Here is a 22186-nt window from a genome sequence, read left to right on the forward strand (position 1 = left end):
TTCTATACTCCTACGCTGTAATGGGCTTGAGGTTCCCTAGTGGATGTGGTATGCCTTCAGGCCATTCTCGGCTCTTTTTGTTGGGCTTCCTAGTAACCACAACAAAGCTTGGAGATGAGTGACTGTTCCAGGAGTCTGATATCAGTTATGTGAACAGTGCGGCCTTCTCAACATTGTTCACTCAGGGTAAACAGAACCTCAATGCAATGATGTTGGCCCCACTTTCCCTAACAAAAGGCTGTAGTATGGAATCCTGCAGTGCAAAAGATCCTTTAGGAAATGCAGGTTAAATTATGTTGATAGTACTGCAGGAGTCTTGTGTGCGACCAGTGTAAGGGCTCAGGAACATTAGCCAGATATATGGCTGGAACCAGGAGTTGGGGAAGTAGGCCTGTTGTATGGCTGGAATTGGAGTCGGGAACGCAGGCCAAATGTGGGGGATCAGTCTGCTGTGTGGCTGGAGATGGGGTCTGCGTGTGCAGTAGGCACTGGGATTTGGAACATGGTCCAAATTGTGACCAAAGCCAGAATGGGAGCCTAAGGTCAGGTGCAGGGCTTGGTGAGTGGAAGGAACCTGAGGTCAGAATAGGGACTGGAGTCCAAGTTCAGGAATGGGAGCTAGGTGAATGGATTGAGCTACGTGGGGAATACGGGATGGAATTGTGGCCAAATGAGTGCCATGTATTTGGAATGCCATCTTTCCTAATATGTATTAAACTTGCATACCCATGATGTTACTAAAATCAATTTATATGTCAATCATCTCATTGCTATTGGCTGCTGAATTGCCTATACTCAAAATGACAGCACTTCCAAAATAAACACACTTTCAGTCATCAACCTGAGGTCTTGAACGCATATCAATGCATGACTTCCCCATATTATACTTACTAAGTTAGAATATTCACAAACACACGTATTCTGTATGAGGATAAGTCTTAGGTGTTCTACTAATAACCAATAGCAATGAAGTCTACCAGCATCTGTCCTTTTTTAAATCTTGCTCTTCATGTTAGAATCTGCTCTAGAATATAGAGTAAATTCCCTATATTATTGAGTTCCCTCAAAACTAATTAATATGCTTGAAGACCTTGGCCTCAATATCTCCTTATGCAAATAGATCCTCAATTTTGTCACTTGCAAACCCTAGTCAGTTCAGATTGGCACAACATCTCCTCCACAGTCTCCATCAGCACAGGTGCACCACAAGGCCGTGTACTTAGCCCCCTGCTCTGCTCATTTTATGCTTATGACTAAAGCCTGATTTATTACTTCTGTGTCAACTCGATGCCATAAGTACTACATCGCCGCAAACCCTACGCAGAGCCGACGCGGATCCCTACGCCAGAGCCTCTCCCAAAATGAAACTGCGCGTCGCAGCAACGCAGACCGCAACAACTGTGATTGGCCCACCTGGTAGCATGGCTTTTCCTCCTACGCTGCAATAGCTTCCCATTGGGTGACTGAAGGGCAGGGAAGGAACTCTGGCTGCAATGCTTTCCTTAAAGCTTTACAGACCTCCGAAATTATAGAGGACACATTTTGCTTTTACGAAAAAAGTCGCTCGCTTTAAACTTGCTTACTCCGAGAAAGACTACCATGACCATGAAGCCTTGCACGGGCAGGTGTGTGCGCATGCGCAACATGCCCGAATTGCAGAGCGACGCAGACACACCAATGCACAAGTATAAATGCTCACAACGCGCGTCAGTCACTTGCATAGGTTACGGCGTCGAGTTGACGCAGAAGTATAAATCAGCCTTTAGAAGCTAACCATAGCTTCAATGCCATATTTAAGTTTGCTGATGACACAACTGGCTGGACCCTTAACAATGTTGATGGTCTAAGTCTATAGGTCCTTGGAAGCGCTGCTCATATTGACTGAGTGGTAAAGACGGTGAATTAGTTGAGGCAATGGGTTCAAGAGTCAGAAGTTATTTTGCTGAAAAGGCCACATCTGCAGTATTGCTTTCAGTTCTGGTTGCCCTATTATCAGAAGGATATCAAGGTTTTGGAGAGGGTGCGGAAGAGGATTACCCAGATGTTGCCTGGATGAGAGGGCATGTGCAATGAGGAAAGGTAGGACATACTTGGGTTGTTTTCTCTGGAGCGGCAGCGACTGATAGAGGTTTGTAAAATTACGATCGGCATGGATAGAGTAAACAACTGGTTTCTTTTTCCCACGGCTGAACAGTCTAATACTGGAAGGTGTATATCTAGGGTGAGAGGGTATAAATTCAAAGGCGATTTTTTTTCCATAGAAAGTGGTACCTGAAATGCACTGCAAGGGTGGGTAGTGGAGACAGATATGATAGAGGAGTTTAAGAGACTCTTGGTAGGTATTGAGTGAAAAGACAGTGTAGGTACATGAAACTGTGTGAGCAGAAAAATTTATTTTAGTAGCTTTTAAATACTAGCCTAATTAGCTCTGTTCAGCATCCTGGATTGAAAGGCCTGTTCCTGTGCAGTAGCGTTCTATGTTCGTTGTACTGCCTGGATGATATGTTCCCTGTAGCAGTACTTGTACCTACAACTTTCTTATTCAGAGACTGAAACATTCCAATACAAAGTCCATTCACCTACATTCTTTGTGCCTCTGCTTTTGCAATTTTTACCAGGATACCTAGAAATCTAAATAGTGTCAAGCATTCTTCTAAGTTTTCTTTAATGAACATGTTATGTAATCTCTATGCCCTGTGCAGAGGTAGTAGGCTCAAAGTGAGAGGGTTGCATTGTGTCCAACACTTGAGAAATCCGTTAAAAAAAACACTTTCAGCAGTTAGATTGAAAAGAGGGCCACGCTTAGCACTTTAACTCTGTTGGAGAAGCTGTGAACAGTCTTGCCAAATTGGATGTGAATGTAGATAGGTGAGAAAGATGCTTCTTCACCTCTCACATGGGCTGCCTCGTGTGAAGGTGGTGCTGATGAGGTAATTGCTGATGATACAGTTGTAAAAATAGTTGTTTTATTTCCCACATTTCCATGTCATTTGCTTAGTCTAAATGGTATTTTATTAGCATGTTGAACAGACACCAAAGCAACATTTCCTCATGTCACAGATGTACATTCCCAGCCAGCACTTGTGGTTAAACTTTAGTGATTTTTCTGCAGGTGCTCAAAACCGATCGTTCATGTTATATATGAACATCCTACATTATTGTTAGAATTCACATCAATTTCATTTGAAAGCTGAGCATTATCCATCCAAGATCATTGTGTTTGCATTATCAATGATCTGACCTTTACTTTTCCACCTATTTTCTATTGACAGGAAGACTGACAGCTGCAGAGAGCCAACATCTGTCATGAAGGTAGCTGCAATGTCAGAGCAACTGGAAATGGTATATTGTCATAAGTACAGAGAGACACACCATCTCTACGAATCATTTCAAAACATGAATACTGTTGTGTCTGTGCACAACTACATATCAATTAAATAAGGGCACGCACATGGGTGATGGTGTATTCACATTGCAACACGAGAGAGAGAGAGAGAACAATGCACGTGCATAGACAACAGCGCATGGCGCAGACAACAGATCAATATGTGGTACTAAATAGGGGGTCATTGCTCTAAAAGTAGTAGATCTATACATTACACTTCCTCCCCCTTTAGGTTAATGCAACATAAAACTCTATACTGTATGTACAAAGCATTCAATTTCCCTTCCATAAACCCATATTCCACATAAACATGCTTTCACAATAACAGTCCGTTACTAACTTCTCAGTTCTAAAGATTCAGTCTCTTGGGTGGAGCTCTGTTCCTTTCAGGGTAGTGCCTCTGGGCCTGTGGAGTGGAATCAGGTTTGGCGCGTGTCTTGTCAATGATAATGTTCTCATCGCGCCTCTGGACCTGTGGAGTGGCATCACATTTGGTAGGTATCTTGTCTAAGAAAACCTCTGTTTCCGGTGCCACATTGCTGTCAGTGATCATTACTGAGAGATAAGATCAGTGACTGTAATATGTCCGTCTTGTTGGATGCAGTCAACTTAGTTATATACTTTAGTTAAGCATCCATTATCTGGTCCGCATGACGTATCCATATCTGATTTCCAGCATCCACAGTGTACATCACTGGTCCAGTTCTTGCAGGTATCCTTCCAGGTGTCCACTTGTCCTTACAGTAGTCATGTGCTACAATACCCTGGCCATTCTTGATGCTCTTTGCTGCTTCACTTGGAAACTAACTGAACTGTTTATTCTGCACTTCCCTCCGGAGGTCTGGTTTCAGGAGGTCTATGCAAGACCTCAGATTCCTGTTCATGAACAGCATTGCAGGTGTTTGATTTGTCATCACATGAACAGAGTTCTGATATGCAAAAAGCAAGTTGTCCACCTTGTGCTGAAGAGAAATGTCCTCCTCGTCCATCACTTTAATGGACTTCCTGAAGGTTCGGATAAACCCTTCAGCTAACCCATTCATTGCTGGGTGGTGAGGAGTTGGCTTGAAATGTCTGATGCCATTTTTCTTCATGAGCAGTCAGATTCTTGTGACATGTATTGTGACCATTGTCACTCACAATTTGTTCTGGTAAGCCATTTCTGGAGAAGATGGTCTTCAGAGTGGAGATAGTCTTGGCTAAGGTGATTGACTTTATTGAGATAAGCTCCGGGCACTTTGAATGAGCATCCACAGCAATCAGAAACTTGAGTCCATGAATGGCCCAGCAAAGTCAATATGTACTCTTTTCCAAGCTGATGACAGCTACTTCCACGGGTGTAATGGTGCCTGTGGGTGTGCATTTTGAACTTTTTGGCATCCGGAATAGCTTTTGGTCAAGTCTTCAATCTGTTTATCTGTTCCTGGCCACCACAGGTAGCTCCGGGCGAGACTCTTCATCTTGTCTGTTCCCAGGTGTCCTTCGTGCAGATTTTCTAACACTCTGGTGTGCAGTTTAGAGGGAACCACAGCACGAGATCCACACATCTGCTCCCTTTGACATACTGACAGTTGGTCACACCTTGCTGAGCATTCTGGAAACAGGGTTACCATGTTAGATTATGAGAACACTCAGTCCTCATAGAGCTGCATTCCTGGAATCCTATGTTTTTTTTGAATTAGTTTAATGTTTTGAAGTTACAAAGCATAACATTGGTGACAAGGTATTTTTTAAAAGAATCCTGAGAACTACTGACTTAATGAAACGCAGCAAGACATTCAAATTAAAAAATACACAGCGAGAAATGTTGTTAAAGAAAATGCAAGCAGTACAGCACATCTTCTTTGGAAGGGAAGACACGATCAAGTTTTTAAAAAAAAGGCAGTAACGAGAGAAGTTCAGGGACCCATAAAGAGTGAGTACCTAGTATAATAATTATTTTTTTAAGAAGTGTAAATGGCTGACTATATCAGAAAAATGCCATGTTTGATTGCAAAAAAAGATAACTGGAATATGTATACTGAGCTAATTCTACAATATTTTGAAGCAAATGAAACAGCCAATGAGAAATGGGTGCCAATTTTGCTGAATTCATTGAGTTTAAAGGCATACAGTTTACTTCGAAGTTTGACTACTCCAACTGAACCAACAGAAATGAGCTTTGCCGATATTGTCAAAGCCACGCAGGAACATTTAAAACTGAAGCCATTGTTAATTGCAGAGTGCCTTAGGTTTCATAAGCATAATCAAAAGGAAGGGGGTGTCCATTTCAGCATTTGTGGCTGAATTGAAGAAATGGTGTGAGCATTGCCAGTTTGGTAATGAGCTTAATAATGCACTGAGAGATTGATTAGTTTGTGAAATCTTACAAGAATGTATTCAAAAGCGGCTCCTAACTGAAGCGCAACTTACATTCAGAAGAGCAGTTGAAATTGCTGTTTCAATGGAAACCACAGACAGAGATACAATTGACTTGCAGTCAGGAATGAATGTGAGTGTGAACAAAATGGCAATGCCTGAACAGGAAATGGCAGATCTAATCAAGTCACCATTGAGGCAGGAGCTCACATTCACCAAACAAATGCAGGTTTAAAGGTGAAACTTGCAGAAAATGCAACTAAGAGCATGTTGGTCAGATAAAGATGAATGGACTGCCCAGGGAAGAGAAAAAGCTAGAAAGTCAAGTTGCAGTTTCAAAAAGAGCTCTGATGTGCATGCTATTGATGAAAAATTTGATAATGATGAGAGTGACACGGGACTGTGTACCTTTGAGATTTACAATGTGAAAATTAACAATTGACAAGCAATATGACTTGCGCCAGAAGTGAACGGCAAATTAATTAAAATAGAAAGAGAAAGTACCGTGCAGGTATTCAGTAAGCTGCAGGAGTCATGACAAGGTGATTTTAAAGGCAAGAGTTCGGCTTTAATGTACAAGAGGTAGTTTAAGTATCTTATAACAGTGAAATTGAAGCTGTCCTCGAGCTTGATGGTGTTTACTTTTCAGCTTTTGTGTCTTCTTGTCACTAGAGGTATGGGGGATGATTAGATGGGGAGAGAAAATTGTTCAGAAAGGGAGGGATCTTTTTTTTATGCTGGCTGTTTTTCCAAGGGAGTGAGAAGTGCATACAGAGTACATAGAGGGTGGCCAGCTTTTATCATGGACTATGCTGTGTCCACAACTCTCTATAATTTTTTGCAGTGTTGGGCATGATTGAAGAAGTATTAGGATGGTTCAGTCTTGCTGTCACCGTCAAAGTTATTGCCCAAAACTCTGATCTTCCTTTCCCTCGTCACTGACTCCATTCATGTCTGACATTGGACCCGGGTTTTGCAACTTTGGTATCTTATTTAAGCTTAAAATGTGTTTCAACTATATCCCCATGTTAATGCTTGGTTTACCAATTTCCATCTTCTAAATAATCACTCACTACATCCTTGTCTCAGCACATCTGTTGCTGAAGTGATTACCCCTGGTTTTCTAACCTCTGGATTTGACTATTTTAACATAAACTTGTCATTCATGACTCTGGTGTCTCCTATCAATCCTGTCCCTGCTCTTGTCAGCAAATATTAGCATCTAGTTAAGCAATCTCCAGATTCACCACTATTTTACATAACAGTCTTATTTACTGGGTGCACTACTTTTAACATCAATTAGCATGCACAGATGCTGTCAGTATTGAGTTCATTTTAAATGCACTAATGACTTCAAATTAATAGAATATATTGCATGCATGTTAACCATAGTTCAAAGAGAAATACCATACCCCAACCCATAAAGCCGGATGAAGTTCTAGTAACTTGATTTTTCAGAATAAAATGGTAAACACTATGTTATGAATATTTTTGTTTAGAGGCACAACACAGTAACAGGCCCTTCTGGACCAACAAGCCCAAGCCACCCAATTATACCCATATGACCAATTAACCTACTAATCCATCCATCTTTGGAATGTAAGAAGAAACCAAAGCAGCAAGAGGAATCCCAGGTGGTCGTGGGGAGAACGTACAAACTCTTTACAGACAACAGTGGGATTTATAAATAATGTTTAACTCCTGGGTAATTCTAGCAGCTTCAATCCATGAATAGGAAGGACAATGTTTTTAGGATGTGTACCTTGAAATTAGATTTTATAATCCATATTTTTCAGTGTTACATGAATTAATTTTTTTCCTAGAATGGAAAGTGATGACGGCAGTTTTCAGCTTTTTCCTTTGCATCACATCGGCGCCTGACTTTTAACACCAATTAACAGGCACATTGGAAGTTAATTCGTCTCTATGAGATGTGATTCCTGCTGCTTTTTTTAAAACCTCATTCAGTTTCCACATCAGCTACAAATAAGGTTATGTGCATGTGCCTTTTGGAGAATAGTAGCGGTTATCAGATCATATTGTCCTGAAGGAAACTCTGTCACTGGATAGTCTTCTGACAAACTAGATCTTTACATCATACTTGTGTTTAATCCCTTGCCTCTATGCTGACCAGTCCCCTACCCCCCCCCATGTCATTTCCAAAGCCCTGTAATCCTGACCCTAACCCACCATTCTCAGTCCAAATTCCATGTTCTCTCTGCCAATCCCATAAATTGCTTCTGATTTTGTAAAGCAGTGGAAGTCCAATTTGCCCACCACATCCTCAGTCCTCTCCCAGATCATTTGCTTGATCCACTAGCCCTGATCTTGCTTGTAGAAATGTGTGCTGTGCTAGCAAAGTAACTCCAGATGCTTTCACTTAATCTTGCTCAGCCCCACATCACGATGTTTGGATTATGGTGATAATCTTATCCTCCTCCACCAAAGACCAGGACTTGGCCTTATTCTTAGCTGGCACACTTTCAGTTATGAAAGTATGTAACAGGGCCTGCAACTAAAATAGTTGCAGAAGGCATCTAGTGCATCTTCTTGGCTATACAAAAACCCCCTGGCTTTACATTTTTGTTGATTATTACCATTTGTTCTGGCAAAAGTCGAGAGGGGAGGCTCTCGTTATTCACCCATGGGATGTGGCACTTTCTAGCAATGTTGGTACTAACTGCCTATACTTAATTAACTTAAACTGAGAGAACTGTTAAGAGGCAACTACATCAGTGGTTCAGGGGTCTCAAGTAGGCCATGTTGGCTAAGGATGGTAGATTTCCTTCCCCAAATATCATCAGTGAGCCAGTTGAGTTATTAGTTTGTTTCATGGTTAAAGTTGCTGAGACTAGCTTTAATTTTATAAATTCCAGGTTTGTTTGATTAGTGGATATAAACTCTGGATCAGTGTTAGAGTTCTGGCCACTGGACCGGTAACTAAATCCTTATACAGCTGTAACCCTGAGGAACTTTATCTATCAAGAGAGACGCATGGCTAGGTTCAGAATAATGATATTTTAGTCACATATTTAAATGTAAGATATTAATATATCTGTGTTCTTGGGTATTTTAATTATTCAGTTCTGAAATCTGTTTGTGTATATCACACAGAGAATTATTCAGAGTTTTTTAGAGAAGGCTAGTGTTGGGCCTATAGTGTCCCAAAGTCATTACTGATTTGTGTACAATTTGAACTCTCTAATGTACCTTACATGTTTTGTTTTTGATGACTATTGGCTTACAGTGGCCTGGAAATTTCAAGCTTGCTAAACTTGGGCGACATGATACCGTAGTGGTTAGCACAACGCTTTACAGTACAGGTGACCCTGGTTCAATTTCTGCCTCTGCCTGTAAGGAGTTTGTACGTTCTTCCCCATGGCTGTGTTTCCTCTCACATTTCCTGAGACATCCCGGTTGATAGATTAATTGGTCACCGTAAACTGTCCTGTGATTATGTTAGGGTTAAACCGGGGGTTGCTGGGTGGTGTGGCTTGAAGGGTTGGAAGGGCTTATCTCAACAAAGTAAAAAAAATTAAAAAAGCATAGAAATGAGAAAGAGCAGGGGAGATATGTAACAATTGGTTCCAGTGCCCCAAGGAATGTTTTTATCGGTATTGCAAATATGCAGTGGTTTTTTTCTGTACACAGCAGACATGATTTTCAATCTTCTTCACCATTACTTACCTTGGTAAGATTTTGAGGAGCACACATTACCCACGAGCTAACCAGTGTTGTCCCATACTGTCTGGTACACTTAAAGTGGTAGTTTTCAACAAGCTTCTTCCGGAAACAGCAAGCCAGTGTAAGCTGAACTGCAGTAAAGTATAGAGGGAGAGAAATGTGGTGTTTCCGATTCGGCATTGCAGATCATAGTGGAAGTAGATGCATGGAGAAAGGATCAAATCCTTCTGGGCTTTCTCAACCAGGAAAAAAAACCAAAGATCTTTTCTAAAAATGGATCAGAAATCCAGTCAATCATTGTAAATGTACAGATCGTATTGATGATTTTAGTGACTGACTCCCCAACAAAATTGATGCCTTTTGCAGTGCAGGAACGGATCTGCACCCTTCTGTTGGTCTTGCTTCCTGACCTGGGCAAACTTTGTCACTCTGTTTCACTGTTGCCTTCATTAAGTGTGTTACGTACCCCGTAACTGGGTTGCCAAACCAGCAGAAATGGATCACTCAGTTGGAGTCTGGATTACTAGATCTAAGAAAGTTTTATTAAAGAAACAAGCAACACAGTAATCGAAAGGATAATAAATGCAACAGTTCAGCAATGATAAACACACATGTGCACAGAATTAAGATAACAGGATCAATCAAGCTCTATCGTTGTCTAGGGATAAATGACCAATTTCAAAGTGACACAAAGTCCAGTTCAATTTAGTTCAGTTCGCAGTAATCGTTGCCATGGCGATGGACAACGTGGGGGGAGGGAGAGAGAGAACGAGAACAACTGATCATTCAGAACGGCTTCCACTCACAGACCTGCGATATTGCTCACAAGCAGCTTTCGGGCGAGTCCTTTGTGAGGTCACCTGAGGTCACCGACTGTGACCCCTCCTCCAGATGCGGTCGATCCTCTGCAGTGAATAGGCACCCAAGCGAGGGTGGACACACATGGGGTTCCCGCTGATCGTACCTTTCCACCCAGTGTGTTTGTGGCCCGGTACTTCCCACCAACTCGTGAGAGGCGCACCGCTTCCAGGGTCTCCTTACCTCGAGTGTCGTGTGTGTCCTGCCTTAGCGAACCTGTCCCTTTTTATCCCCCTGCTGGGGTATCACCTGTCCATCACTTCAAACAGTTCAGGGTTCAAAGGGGGAGCCGATCTTAACAATACCCAGACTGATGGCTCCTTCATTAACCTGTTCAAATGCTGCTTCATTGTTCCTTATCTCTCCCTCCCCTGAGGACAGGTGGCAGACCAACTGCTGATGCCACTGGTGCAAGCCCAGGCCAGCAAACATCTTAATTTATGTGTATTCTCGTCACAAGTGATAGATAGATAGATATACTTTATTGATCCCGAGGGAAATTGGGTTTCGTTACAGCCGCACCAACCAAGAATAGAGCGTAAATGTAGCAGTACAAAAACCACAAACAATCAATCAAGTGTTTGTAGTTTCAGTATGCATTCAGCTAATCATAAGCTTCTGACTGTATTTTGTAATAATTTTTCTATCTCAGTTTAATCTGATAGCACATAAAACTACCATGTGCCATTGGATTTTTAGGCTAGTATCTCGCTGGACGTCCCTACCTAGGTGAATGACAGCTTCAACCCAAGAGGAAGGAAGCCACAGATAAGCCTGATGATGAAATATGAATGAAAGGCTAAACCAAACACTGTCATTGGTCAAGGAGTCTGGTAATCAGAAATTTCACCAGACCTTTCTCAAACTAGTGAAAGATCCTTCAGCTGCTTTCAATGTCAACAGTTCCAGAAAGTAAGACATCATAATTTAACAAGTCAAATATGCGTAGGATAAAAGTAACAATGTTTATGGGATGGAAGGTGCATCAACAAATTAAGTTAGTTTCAAATCAGATAGTTGGAAGTAAAATATTGAATGTTTTTTAGGTTCTTTCCTAATCTCACTTGCCTATTTATTGAAGCTATGGGTGTGAAATTTAATTGAGCTTGTGGTATTTGTCCTGTGCCACAACGGTCTCTATTGTAGGGAGATTATCTCCACCAGAAAGCAATGAAAATAATGGTTATTCCATAGGAAGTTCAGGGCAACTTCTTACTCAGTCTAACTGTCCTCATCTTGCAGCCTTGTTTTCTCTAACTGCTGTGATGACCACCACAGCTTATCCCAATGGGCCACACAAGTTGCACCGTATCAGATACACTCTCTTTGACCTATCCATTCTACCTTCTCTGTATCTTAAACCTAACTTGTTTTCTGTCATCCAGTTTTGCTAAAGGGTCTTTTCAACCTGAAACATGAACCCTATACCATTTCTGACCTGTAATTCCAGCAATTTCTGATTTTATTAAAGTAAAATGCAACAAATGCAAACTTCAAGGAACCTCTCTGGAAATGCAAGATATCAATTTGGATATCTAGAGCCACGTCACACAATCACAATGGTGATGCTGAGCTTCAGTGGGCTGAGAATGCACCAGCGGGCAGTGTTGTACTTCTCAACATGAGGTTGGTAGACCCTGCCAGGCTTAACGCAGCAGATGGTTCGCTCCAGGCTCTTTTCTCAGCACCTTGGCATTGCGTGTCACGCTCTATCTCCGTCCCCCAACACTGCCCCGGAGCACTAGATCAACAGACTTTCAATTACTGCTCAGCTTCGTATACTGTCAGGCATTGCGTATTCCCTAGAGAAATCAGTGACCATAATTTGCTAGAGCTGAGGTAGCAAGTAATAACTCTTTTTATTATTACTATTATTATTACAAACCTTCCACTGCTGTGGATTTTCCAGCATAAATTTTACAGAAACCTATTCCAAATCATTGGTGTTCTGTGATTCTTGTGGTTGTTAGTGTGAAATTGGGTGTAGCTGTAAAACTATCTAATATCACACAATATAAAAATTGATGGCAGTTCGTAATTCTTTTACTCAGATCCATAACTCAGAGGTATTACATGTCAGGATTATTAGGATTCCTGCCTAAACAAATATGTCCTTGAACTTTTCTATCACTCATAACAATCTTGCATGATGGCAAACGATAATGTGAACGCTATAAAATGTGAATTATCTGTCACTTTTGTCTTCGGGTACCTTGCCCTGAGGTCATGAATACAAAATCGTGATTACACGGAGAAGATTACAACATGTTTTTCGATTTCTGAGTTTTTCCAAATATTGATTAAATTTAATGCAAATATTATTGGGGTTGTTCAAACTGTCTAATAAATGGATGATAATGTGATGCACTCAGCTTCTCGCGCCAAGCTCTCTATTCTTTGATTCCCTGCTTTATGTACAATAGAAACTGGTGTTGACCTTTATGCTCTATATCTCAAAAACATTGTAAAGTGACAAGAATGAAACTGCACTTGTGAATAGTGAAATGTTGAGTTAAGAAACTACTGTTAACAAACTACTGCTGTCCTGAATGGGTTAATGTCACGCCCATTGTTGTTCACTATGATGCATGTGAGAAACCTGCTGCTGGAAACATTTCCTCATAGCTGGACGTTTGGGTGCCAGATAAACAGTCTAATGAGGGAGTGTTTAAGTTCATTTAGTGCCAGGAGCCAAGAATTTGCAGCTGCAATCAGTTTCAAATTTGTTTTCTAATCCTGATCATTTTCTAAAGGCATACATGACAGAAAATATTATTTAACTTTGTTTTACAAAGGAATGGATAATCCTATAATGAGTTCACAAACATTGCAAATTAAGTAAATGATCCTTCAATATAGCTTTTCTCTGTTTCTGTTGTCTCTCTGTCATGAATCACGTAATTGGTCCTTCACTAATCTGCCTTGCTGCTAGATTTCCTCTGGGTGGAAACAAAATTCTTACAAATGGCTATTTTTATGTCTGCTGTGCTCAGTATCTTTTTAAGGGGCAGAAGAAAATCTTGCAGACACCGTTAGCTTTTTGCTACCTGCATGTGAAGCCATGAAATCAATGAAGAACAGGATCAGTCACTTAGAAATCAAATCCAGCAACAAACAAAAATGTTGCGTTATGGAATTAAATATCAAAGGAAAAAATATGCGGGGAAAATCAGGGGAAAATTCTTCCATGAAGTCTGAAACCTTTTTGAGTCCAACACGTGCCTGACATGGAAATGAGACGTGCAACAGTGTCTAATAGTGCACGATATATGTATACATGGCAGTCTGGGGTTTTAATTTATGCTCGTGTGACTCATAGAAGGCATGGATCACTTCTGAAGATAAAGGCCAATAGATATAATTCGTGTGAAGTCTGTTTTGGTGCTACTGCCATTAAAATAGCTTTCAGTGCCTGCAAAGATTGAGTAAAAACCCTCACAGTTCAACTGCGTTTCACATTGTGCTTCCTCTGTTCAAAGCTATTTTTATTTGGTGTCATCATCCAACCACTAGAGGGAGTTGCATGATCCAACTGCAACGTCTCTTGTAAGTCACTTTCAGGACAAGATCTTTCTTTTTAAAGTTGATGAAAATTTAAAGATATGACTTACAGTCAAAAACTACAATACTACAACAAAGTCAGCAAAATTAACATTTCTATAGAGTCAATCTATTTAGTACTTGCCTCGCTCATTATGAATGATACAGGTCATTTTATACTGGTATTTTAGCAGTAGGTGGGGACATCTCTTCTTCAGGTCTGTCTTCTTTCACTGCATCACTGAGTACATTTTTGTGTGTCCTTGACCAAGGTTCATTCAGCTAGAGCCAGGGATTGTGAGGCCCTTCTGGTGCATTTTGGTAATGTCCTTGTTATTATATACATTTATCCACCGTGTCATAGAAATGCTTATCTGTTCTTGGCCACCAGAAAAATACTTTTGTCCACTTGGTAGACTCAAGATATACCCTCATGCACTCGATTCAGGGTAGCTGCTTTTCCTTGGTTTGGAATGGCAACTGTGGGTACCCCAAAGAAACATTGCATTCTGCGTGCTGATGATAAATCTCTTCATGAGTCTTTGTGTGTTGTGACATAAGGTGGGGGGAGAAGAGTAAAAGAGTCACACTTAGTCATGGCAGCAAGCTGCATGTTGTGACTGACGCATTGCCCATGTGTTCTCCTATGCTCTCAGTATTTGTTTCTCATGTGGAGTGGGGACAGACGGGAGTTCATAGAGTTCCATATCCTGGTTGTGCAGTCTATATACATATATATATCTTTTTTCTCTTTTTCTTTCTCAATATAGTCCTATACAGCAGGGGTTACTAGCCATCAGCACAGAGGCCATTACCAGATAAGTTAGAGATACGTTAGGGAAGTTCTGTTCTGTGAGAATGAAGTTCGCATGTACAATAATACAATAACCAAACCTTCTTTTAAATTTCAAATAGCGTATCCGTGTTTTTGTTGTGCATCAAGGTTCATTTCGATGTAGCAAAATTACAACAAACCTGCAAACCGATTTGCTAAGTGAAGCAGCAACTGCTTTGCCGGTTCATAAAATTCAAGAGGCTGTGAAATGAGCGGCAACTGCTCCAACTTTCTGACCATTCCATGTTGCCTAGTCCGCCTGTATGTTGCCTTGTGATTTAGCAACTCGTATAGAGGTCTAAAGGTGACAGGAAACATCTAAGCTAGTTGTGGTGTCCTAAAGAGAGCTTAAGCTCTGTAAAGATGGCGAGATTAGCTGCATCCAACATTGTTTCGACCTTGACCACAACTGTCTGAAGTTCTCCTGATCCTTCTCATAATTAAAATAGACCATTTTTTTGAGACAGTAAAAACAGAATTCCCGTAACCAATCTTCAGTCTCTCAGAATTGGTTAACTTTCTAGTTTCTCCTTGTGCTCCTGTCCTGATTCGTATTAATGCTGTAAACCCTCAGTATTGAAGACCTGTGCTTGGTTGAATGCTGTTCACATTGCCTGGGAACCACCTGATGTTCACCTCCTTTTCATCAAGTAGCCTCCTCTAAGTTGCACTACTGGGAATCCATGCATTCTCTGTTTATACAATTTTTAGCAAACCATTTCAAATTTGCTCTGCTCTGCCTGTAATACTTTTACATGGCTGCTGGTTCTGTTTATTACATTTGTCTTGGTGCTAAGTTTAATAAACAAAGTCTTGGTGCACTGTAAGACTCTGGGTGGTGCAGTCATGCTGTTTGATCAACCATTCAAGTACTTTGTTGCATGGTTTGTTTGGAGACACCAAAGATTTTACCATGTCTGAGCAAATTTGACTTCTTTTTTTCTTCCTTCTGCAATATTATTTACAGCAAACAAATCTTCCATCCTTCCACATGTTCATTTCCTGACTCAAACTATTGAGAACAATTGAAATATCAATTGTGGTCACCTTGACTTCCACAACACAACTGATGTAAGTTCCAAAAACAAATCAGTTAAATCCATTTTTTTTCTCAGTAACTGGAGCTCAACAGCTCCAATGGAAAGAAAAATAAGATCTCACAAACTATTCCAGTTAACTGTCTTTAATTTTTGTTATCAATAATTACAGCAATTTTTAATGTCTGCAAACGGTATTTAGAACAATTGCAGTTCTGCAGAGTTTCACCATTTTCTTTCTTTGTGTAAAGCCTGTCAATTTTGTGTTTTCATCCAGCCACTAGATGAAGTTGAACAATAGAATCACAATGTCTCTTAAAGTTATTACCATGATATTACAGTTACATAAATGGGACCCTTCTGACATCAGTCTGTGAGGTCTAGCATTGGACAGTTCCTTCAGATGGACTAATAATTGGGTGGGGGTGGTGGTATGATGGACCACTCATGGACTGCACCCAGATTGTTTGCTTTCCAGCAGATCACAAACCTCTATACTGTAAACCCCAACAACACTATAGGTCTTGATCTATAATTGATGTTTCAAGCCTCCCACCACTCGGTCCGGCCTCAATCCACTGAACTTCTCTGCTGAAACTACCGTAGTATTCCCTTCTGATATGTTCCCACAACCAAATGTACCGGCCACCATCTCTCTTGCAGACCACGGCCAATTTCAAGTCAAGTATGCTTGGGTTGCCTTTGGGTTCATTTTTGATTATGATCCTGTGAAGCAACATAAAATGTTTCCCTACATTTGAGATGCTTTTATAAATACAAGCTGCTTTCATGCTGCTGCTGATGATTACAAGGAGTTTTGCATTTGGTTCTCCGGGTATAATGGACACTCTGCAGAAGCATTTATATGAGCCCTGTACTCATGGGAGGATTAATGATACTCCATGGAAATATGTTTTTCATATGTAGTAGGCAAAATAGATGAACTCCTCAGAATGAGAAAACCATAAGGATCTGAATTGAACTCTAACATAGCTTGCAATTGAATATGTTGTATATGCATTTCTTATTAAGCATTGATTAATTCTCCTGCAACTTCCAAAGATCATCTTCGATTTTATTTGCTTTCTAATTCTTGCAGTATTTGAGCATTATGTGTAGCCAAAAACTAACTAAACGATAGGCAACATCACCTTGGGCGATTTTGAAGCTTCCACAAATTAATATTTGATATTTGCATATCTGTTGCCCTTATGATTTACATGTGGTTAGAGAACCTCTAATAAAGAGTTCTTTTTAATCCTATTGGGATGTAGCAGAATACTACACTATTACTGAAATCAAAATGATTTGTGTCTCCTTCTGTGGTAGGATTTTTATAATGTTGTGAATTCATACAGGGAATGAGATGAGTCAAATGGTTATTGTCTCTGCTATATGATGCTTTGACCTCCCATTTTGACCCCTATCTTGTTTTGACCCCTGTACCTGAACAGCTATAAACTATCAAAAAACAGTGGGAACCTTGATTGTGGTAGTGTAATTTAACATGTTCTCTTTGATAATATGCATATACTCATAGTTCCAAAGCTAATTGCTTTGACCAAGATTGTGGTGCCTTCAAGAATATATTAAAAGTACAACGGATCTACTGGTACAAAATATGGAAAATTCCACAGATTCCAGGTGGCATAGATGTGCAGAAAATTCAGTGTGAACACTGCTTTTAGGAAACTTAAGAAAATATTTACAAGTGGGTGGGTTTTAGTTGTAGGCGTCAAGCACCATGGTTATTGGTGGTGATGACACTACCTGCTGTCCCATTTTACATACAGTAATTTTGCATTGCTCCGTATTACCAAGGATATCAGGAGAATCATTACATGCTCAACCTTTTATTGTCTAAATATGACATTAATTTTAAAATATAGGCTTTTGGGTATTTTAAGTATTTGATAATGCTGACTGACATCTACAATAAAGCAAGACAGTAAGAACATGGACCCACCAGACAAACGCACACGTTGCTCAGTCTATGGTTTTGATTTCCTTTGGCAGATCTGAAAGTAAATCATTCTCAGTCACAAGGAACTAAATTAAAGGCATTCGTTAGTCTTGCGAGACCGTGGATCTGCACCTGGAAAGTCTTCATTCTCCAGGGTGCAGGCCTGGGCAAGGTTGTATGGAAGACCAGCAGTTGCCCATGCCGCAAGTTTCCCCTCTCTACGACAGCGATGTTGTCCAAGGGAAGGGCAAGGGCCATCGTCAAGGTATTGTGTGGTTAAGTGCCTTGCTCAAGGACCCAACACGCTGCCTCAGCTGGGGATCGAACTCGCAACCTTCAGATTGCTAGTCCAATGCCTTAACCACTTGGCCACGTGCCCACACGAGGAACTACAAACAAGACAAAAAAGCTGTTTCTGGGAGCTAATTGCCTGCACTGTTTCCTGCTACAACAATGACTACCTTCAAAATTACTTAAATCGAGAAAAGCATTTCAGGACCCTGCAAAGGGATACAATAACTATATCATAAATGTAAATAGTTTTATTTCTTGTGTGTAGCTTTACTTATCATGAGTATTTTCTGTGACATAAATGTGTCTCAGGTCGTTGGAGACCTTTATACATGAGAAAAAATGAGAATCAACTGCAGCACTTCCCCAAAGTCTTGGAAGGGCAAGTAAATTGCAAAAGCCCCAAATGCTGCCTGGCTCCTAAGTGTCACTTTTATTGTTATAGCATTTAGTTCTCTCAGATTACAGTAATCTCTCAGCAACATTAACTTAAGCCCTGACTTGACATCTTGCTGAGCTGTTGTCCAGGTAAGTAGGTCTCAGTTTCAAAAAAACATTTTCTGTGCTTATGTTATTTATTTTAAGTTGAGAAGGTCAGTCACTTTGCATTTTCTATAAAGGTTATTTTGATCTTGCTTTAAGGAACTGCAAACTCAACAGTTCCTTAAGTGTAATTTTAATGTTTCCAGCACAGCAGAGCAGCAATCTAGCGTAACAGTAAATGCTTTATTTTATTTGATTCATACTCCTTCTTATCTTGGACAGTGAGTGAAAAAAATCTGAATTAATATTTTCATTAGTTACCCTTGTGGGATCAGTACATGTTATATAGATTTTCAACTTTACTTATAAACACAATTGAACGAACTTCTTCACATACTTTATATTTTATAGTCGCCAAACAATTGATACTAGAACGTATAATCATCACATCAATGTTTGATTCTGTGCTTCCCGCTCCCTAGATTATAAATATTAAATAGTAAAAATTAGTAAATATTAAACATGTAAATTATAAATCATAAATAGAAAATAGAAAAATGGAGAATAAGGTAGTGCAAAAAAAACCGAGAGGCAGGTCCGGATATTTGGAGGGTACGGCCCAGATCCAGGTCAGGATCCGTTCAGCAGTCTTATCACAGTTGGAAAGAAGCTGTTCCCAAATCTGGCCGTACGAGTCTTCAAGCTCCTGAGCCTTCTCCCGGAGGGAAGAGGGACAAAAAGCGTGTTGGCTGAGTGGGTCGTGTCCTTGATTACCCTGGCAGCACTGCTCCGACAGCGTGCGGTGTAAGGTGAGTCCAAGGACAGAAGATTGGTTTGTGTGATGTGCTGCGCCGTGTTCACAATCTTCTGCAGCTTCTTTTGGTCTTTGACAGGAAACTTCCATACCAGGTTGTGATGCACTCTAGAAGAATGCTTTCTACGGTGCTCCTATAAAAATTAGTGAGGGTTTTAGGGGACAGGCCAAATTTCTTTAGTTTTCTCAGGAAGTAAAGGCGCTGGTGGGCCTTCTTGGCAGTGGACTCTGTTTGGTTGGACCAAGTCAGGTCATTTGCGATATTGACCCTGAGGAACTTAAAGCTTTTGACCTATTCTACTTGCGCACCACCGATGTAAATTGGGTCGTGCGGTCCGCTACTCCTTCTGAAGTCAACAACCAATTCCTTCATCTTGCTGACGTTGAGGGATAGGTTATTGTCTTCGCACCATGCCACCAGGTTCTTAATTTCCTCTCTGTACTCAAACTCATCACTACCCGAGATACGGCCTACAATTGTTGTGTCATCAGCAAACTTATATATTGAGCTTGATGGAAGCTTGGCTACGCAATCATGGGTGTACAGTGAGTACAGCAGGGGGCTGAGTACACAGCCTTATGGGGCACTGGTGCTCAGAGTGATTGTAGAGGAGAGCTTGTCCCCTATTTTTACAGCCTGGGTCCTGTCTGTGAGGAAGTTGAAGATCCAGCTGCAGATCTGAGTGCTAAGGCCCAGGTTCCGGAGCTTAGGAATCGCTTTATTTGGAATGATGGTATTAAAGGCAGAGCTTTTCTTCAGGTCCATGAGAGGACTTATTGGAAAAAATCTCATAAATCCTGTCATAACTTGAAGTGAATGTAAGAGACGGTTAGAAAAAAAAGTCTTCACTGGATTTTACAAGAGGCTATTTTTAATTTTGAAGAAACCCTTACATTACCTGCTTGTATTCTTTTAAATGCTGAAACTTAGAGTAACAGCTTTGAAATTTAATTGGATATGTAGTGAAGTCCGATTGCAATGAAAAACTTTAATTTTACAACTTCTGCCAGCAGGTATCAACTATTACAGTATAGTGATTATATTCATTTATCTCCAACTAAGCTAAAAAGAGCTGATCCAGAAAACAATGTCCCATTTCAAGGGGAATGGTGAATGTGTGTGTTGCTCTCATTTCAAGAAACGTTTGCTCAATTTAGATTTTTTTCATCTGGTTCCTTGCATTCCTTCATTATCCAAACAAATTATATGATACAGGATGATGAAGAAAAATCTGGGGTCTGGATCCCCTTTCTAATGTAGAAACCCCATTGTCTTGAATTTCATATTTTATATAGGGAAAATACATGTTGCCTATAATTAACCAATCTTCCCATTCCACTTTATTGTCACAAATGTCAGATTTTTCTTTGTACATGCAGATCTTCAAACACCTCTGAAATGGCATGTCCATTTGCACTGAAAAATGTAAAATGCAACAATGAATTTCAAAAGTAGACTTTTATGTAAAAGATTATGTTTCAAGTAAATACTAAATATTCCCGATTAATGAAGAGATATAATCAACCATAGTCTAACAATTCTTAGGATGTAAATTTTGAGTAACTTAATTATGCTGGCATCAACTGGATGTAATACTGTATACTCATACCTGATATAAATGTCAATGATGCTTTATTGAAGAAACGTGAAGAACGCAGATGCTTTGTGAATGATCCATCTCCATTATGATGAAGGTAGTTTGCAGGACAAATGGTTTAAAACACATGGGTACTTCGCATTTATTTACTTACATTTACATTCAGTACTTAATCTTCATCCTTTTTTTACATACAAATTAATATTCGGATAAAAAAAAAACATACCTATCGATGTGTGTGGTCATCCACAAAAATCAGCCTGATGTCCAACCCAGTTCAATACTATATCCAAACGTTCCACCTCCCACATCTGCCAGACCTTATGTGGTTCCTTGTCCTATGAGAGGAATTAGAATCACATGTAAGGCACTTGGTTACATTTCCTTGTCGAAGCCATGCCTTCAGTTCTCACCGTATGGAGCCTGTGATTTACCTGAATCACCCGTGATATGGTGGCTGTTCGTTAAGCCAGCTTCAGAGAACTTTCATTAACGTTGCAGTGCCATCGTTGGTCAAATGAAAAATAGATAAAAGCTACAAAGCATACTCAGTGTGATGACTAGCGCAGAGATAAAGATGAGAAAAATACCCAAGAAGATGGTTCAGGTTGCAGATATTTCTTAAGAGCTGCAGGGTCCATAGCAGCAGTAAATAAGATTAGCCTCTCAATAGTACGCCCATGCAGTGTTGACCGTATGGAGGAAGGACCATGTATAAATATGCCTGGATGGCTTAAAAAGATATGAGGGAGATGGGTCAAAACAGAGAAGCTAGAACTCGGACTCACTTTCTCAAAGAGCAGCAAGTCATTTAGGACTAAAAAGCCTTCCTATAGATCGGAGTATAAGAAAGTAGGAACAGGAGTTGGCTAGTCAGCCCCTCAAGCCTTGATCTAGTTAGATAGATAGAATAGTACAGCACAGTACAGGCCCTTCAGCCCACAATGTTGTGCCGACCCTCAAATCCTGCCTCCCATATAAGCCCCCACCTAAGATTCCTCCATATACCTGTCTAGTAGTCTCTTAAACTTCACTAGTGTATCTGCATCCACCACTGACTCAGGCAGTGCATTCTATGCACCAACCACTCTCTGAGTAAAAAACCTTCCTCTAATATCCCCCTTGAACTTCCCACCCCTTACCTTAAAGCCATGTCCTCTTGTATTGAGCAGTGGTGCCCTGGGGAAGAGGCGCTGGCTATCCACTCTATCTATTCCTCTTATTATCTTGTACACCTCTATCATGTCTCCTCTCATCCTCCTTCTCTCCAAAAAGTAAAGCCCTAGCTCCCTTAATCTCTGATCATAATTCATACTTTCTAAACCAGGCAGCATCCTGGT

The 22186-nt window shown here is 40.5% G+C and overlaps 2 protein-coding genes across 13 annotated transcripts in view; one reads left to right on the forward strand and one right to left on the reverse strand.

Annotated features, from left to right (window-relative positions):
• The window catches only part of fbxw10 (F-box and WD repeat domain containing 10), a 377757-nt gene that overhangs the window by 276530 nt on the left and 79041 nt on the right, over window positions 1-22186 (reverse strand). For 6 of the 9 annotated variants that reach the window (XM_072242164.1, XM_072242163.1, XM_072242159.1 and 3 more), the window contains exon 3: window positions 21073-21184. The exons of 1 other annotated variant lie outside the window; for it this stretch is intronic. The gene's annotated coding sequence lies outside the window, so the exon portion shown is untranslated. Of the gene's footprint in view, window positions 1-15834; window positions 20666-20908; window positions 20928-21072; window positions 21185-22186 lie in introns of those variants that run through there. 2 more of the 9 variants (XR_011883020.1, XR_011883021.1) reach the window with 2 other exon arrangements.
• arhgap44a (Rho GTPase activating protein 44a) overlaps window positions 1-22186 on the forward strand; it is a 310890-nt gene that overhangs the window by 154487 nt on the left and 134217 nt on the right. The gene's annotated exons all lie outside the window — the stretch shown is intronic.

Source organism: Mobula birostris, chromosome 24 (genome assembly GCF_030028105.1).
Source record: "Mobula birostris isolate sMobBir1 chromosome 24, sMobBir1.hap1, whole genome shotgun sequence".
NCBI classification, from domain to species: Eukaryota; Metazoa; Chordata; class Chondrichthyes; order Myliobatiformes; family Myliobatidae; genus Mobula; species Mobula birostris.